Source organism: Colobus angolensis, unplaced genomic scaffold (genome assembly GCF_000951035.1).
Source record: "Colobus angolensis palliatus isolate OR3802 unplaced genomic scaffold, Cang.pa_1.0 Scaffold153, whole genome shotgun sequence".
NCBI lineage: Eukaryota > Metazoa > Chordata > Mammalia > Primates > Cercopithecidae > Colobus > Colobus angolensis.
This window is the reverse complement of record NW_012114633.1, coordinates 3,508,701-3,512,417: the sequence shown is the minus strand read 5'-3', so window position 1 is coordinate 3,512,417 and position 3,717 is coordinate 3,508,701. Positions and strand designations below refer to the sequence as shown.

The 3,717-nt window shown below is 44.8% G+C and overlaps 1 pseudogene; it reads right to left on the bottom strand.

Annotated features, from left to right (window-relative positions):
• LOC105507817 overlaps positions 1-2,762 on the bottom strand; it is a 17,539-nt pseudogene extending 14,777 nt beyond the window's left edge.
• Positions 2,763-3,717: the final 955 nt, after the last annotated feature.

The window sequence follows — 3,717 nt, the reverse complement described above, 5'->3', positions numbered from 1 at the left end:
CCTGCCTTACTAGGTTGGGGAAGTTCTCCTGGATGATGTTCTGCAGAGTGTCTTCCAACTTGGTTCCATTTTCCCCGTCACTTTCAGGCACACCAATCAGATGTAGATTTGGTCTTTTCACATAATCCCATATTTCATGGAGGCTTTGTTCATTTCTTTTTACTCTTTTTTCTCTACACTTCTCTTCTTGCTTCATGTCATTCATTTGATCTTCAATCTCTGATACTCTTTCTTCCAGTTGATTGAGTCAGTTACTGAAGCTTGTACATTTGTCACGTAGTTCTCGTGTTATGGTTTTCATCTCTATCAGTTCTTTTAAGGACTTCTCTACATTGGTTATTCTAGTTAGTCATTCGTCAAATCTTTTTTCAAGATTTTTAGTTTCTTTGCGCTGGGTATGTAGTTCCTCCTTTATCTCTGAGAAGTTTGATCTACTGAAGCCTTCTTGTCTCAACTCGTCAAAGTCATTCTCTGTCCAGCTTTGTTCCATTGCTGGCAATGAGCTGTGTTCCTTTGGAGGTGGAGATGCACTCTGATTTTTTGAATTTCCAGCTTTTCTGCACTGCTTTTTCCCCATCTTTGTGGTTTTATCTGCCTTTGGTCTTTGATGATGGTGATGTACTGATGGGGTTTTGGTGTGGGTGTCCTTTCTGTTTGTTAGTTTTCCTTCTAACAGTCAGGACCCTCAGCTGCAGGTCTGTTGGAGTTTGCTTGAGGTCCACTCCAGACCCTGTTTGCCCAGGTATCAGCAGTGGAGGCTGCAGAAGATAGAATATTGCTGAACAGTGAGTGTTGCTTTCTGATTCTTGCTCTGGAAGCTTCATCTCAGAGGTGTACCCAGCCTTGCAAGGTGTCAGGTATCAGTATGCACCTAGTGGGGGATGTCTCCCAGTTAGGCTACTCAGGGGTCAGGGACCCACTTGAACAGGCGATCTGTCCGTTCTCAGATCTCAGTGGTTCTCTGTGCTGGGAGAACCACTGCTCTCTTCAAAGCTGTCAGACAGGGACATTTACCTCTGCTGAGGTTTCTGCTGCTTTTTGTTTAGCTATGCCCTGTCCCAGAGGTGGAGTCTACAGAGGCAGGAAGGCCTCCTTGAGCTGTGGTGGGCTCCACCCAATTCGAGCTTCCCTGCGGCTTTGTTTACCTACTTAAGCCTCAGCAATGGCGGGCACCCCTCCCCCAGCCTGGCTGCCGCCTAGTAGTTAGATCTCAGACTGCTGTGCTAGCAATGAGGCAGGCTCTGTGGGTGTAGGACCCTCCAGGCCAGGTGTGGGATATAATCTCCTGGTGTGCCATTTGCTAAGACCCTTAGTAAAGCACAGTATTAGGCTGGGAGTTACCTGATTTTCCAGGTGTTGTGTGTCTCAGTTTCCTTTCGCTAGGAAAAGGAATTCCCTTCCCCCTTGCGCTTCCCAGGTGAGGCAATGCCTCGCTTCAGCTCTTGCTGGTTGGGCTGCACCCGCAGACCAGCACCAACTGTCCGACACGCCCAGTGAGATGAACCCAGTACCTCAGTTGAAAATGCAGAAATCACGCATCTTCTGTGTCGCTCACGCTGGGAGCTGGAGGCTGGAGCTGTTCCTATTCAGCCATCTTGGGCATGCCCAAATCACTACCGAAAGTTATTTCATTTAGGAAAAATAACGACTGTCTTCTTCTTATCTTCAGTGCACACAATTTAAACAACTACAGCTGCTATAACACTTTACACAATTCCTATGTACTGGAACAATAACAAGGTCTAAATACAGTTGCATTTTTAAACACTGGGTCAAGGCCTTACATAAAAATACCATCCTACTTTTCCCTGTAAATTTTGAAATATCATGTACTTTCCCCCCAACTTCTGCAGCCATCCAGGAATTTTTAGGAAACTTTTGTGCATGATCTTTGGACTCAGTGACAAAAGATCAAAATCCCCCAAAATGATGGCTCACTTGAAGTCAAATGAGAGACCCTGGCTCAATAGTCTTCTAGGATGAAAGCAGTGCTGTATCAACTGGCTCCATGGAGGATGGGCACATGAAGGATCTCATCAACCAGTCCTAATACAGTCCAGGTGGTAGATGTACGTGCTCGGTAGAAATTGAATTGGGGCCGGGCGCAGTAACTCATGCCTGTAATCCCAGCCCTTTGGGAGGCCGAGATGGGTGGATCACGAAGTCAAGAGATCGAGACCATCCTGGCTAACGTAGTGAAACCCGACTCTACTGAAAATACAAAAATTAGCTGGCCTGGTGGCGCATCTCTGTAGTCCCAGCTACTCCAGAGGCTGAGGCAGGAGAATCACTTGAACCCGGGAGGTGGAGATTGCAGTGAGCTGAGATCACGCCACTGTACTCCAGCCTGGGTGACAAGAGGGAAACTCCGTCTCAAAAAAAAAAAAAAAAAAAGAAGAAATTGAATTGGGTCCCCATAAACAAAGTCCATTATACAGATCACACACTCCTGGATTTATTGATCTGATTTTCTGATCCATCTCTTCCAGGGCCATGAACTCCTTTAGGCAGTTGTTGTATAAGGCCTCTTCTTTGAGGTATCCTAATTTGTTAGGATAGGTGTTGCTAGGTATTGGATGGTAGACTGGAACTGGAACCTGTTTGCTAGGTATTGGATGGTAGACTGGAACTGGAACCTGTTTGTGATATGGCAGCAGCTCCTGATACAGCTTAGTCCCCTCGCCAAAGCTAGCCCAGTTGGACTGAGACTCCTGAAGCAGGGAGATGTCATCCGAGGTCGGGGATTTGAGGCAGTTCCCCATCTTCCGGGGCTGTGGGGTGTGATCTGTGCACTGACAGTCTTCTCTATTTTCTACCTTGAGATTAATAAATATGTGGGATACTTTATGTAAATATATTGTTGCTCATACTTTCATCCACTAGTTTTAGCATCTACTGATGATGATTCTTACTTGAAACAGTTATGGTGGTTTGTGAAATGGTGGTTTTCTTTCTTTTTAAAATTTATTTTGAATTAATTTACATTTATAAAAATTGTAAAAATAGTACACCCTTCACCCCAAATGTTAACATCTTACACAATCATAACATAATAATTGTACTGTGTGTAGAAAACAGGAAATTAACATTGATGAAATATTGTTATTGTGCACTCTGTCACCCATGCTGGAGTGCAGTGGTGCGATCGTAGCTCATGTTAACCTCAAACTCCCAGGCTCAAACAGTCCTCCTGTGTCAGCCTTTCTAGTAGCTAGTACTACAGGTATACATCACCACATCTGGCTAATTAAAAAAAAATTTTTTTTGGTGACAGGGTCTCACTGTCTTTCCCTGGCTGGTCTCAAGCTCCTGTCCTCAAGTGATCCTCCTGCCTCAGCCTCCCTTCTCAAGGAAACTCTTGTCCTCAAGTAATCCTCCTGCCTCAGCCCCAAATATGCACAATCATGGCTCACTGTAGCCTTGACTTTTTGGGCTCAGGTGATCCTCAGCCTCCCACGTAGCCGAAACTATAGGCATGAACCACCATGCTCAGTTAATTTTTTGTAATTTTTTGGGAGAGACGGGTTTTTACCATGTTGTCTAGGTGGGTCTCAAACTCATGAACTCAAGTGATCTACCCACCTTGTCCTCTTAAAATGCTGGGATTTACAGGCATGAGCCCAAGCCCGATACATATTATTAACTGATTTACAGACCTTATTTAAATTTTGCCAATTTCCCAACTAATGTCCCTCAAAGCAAAAGAAAAAAGTTCTG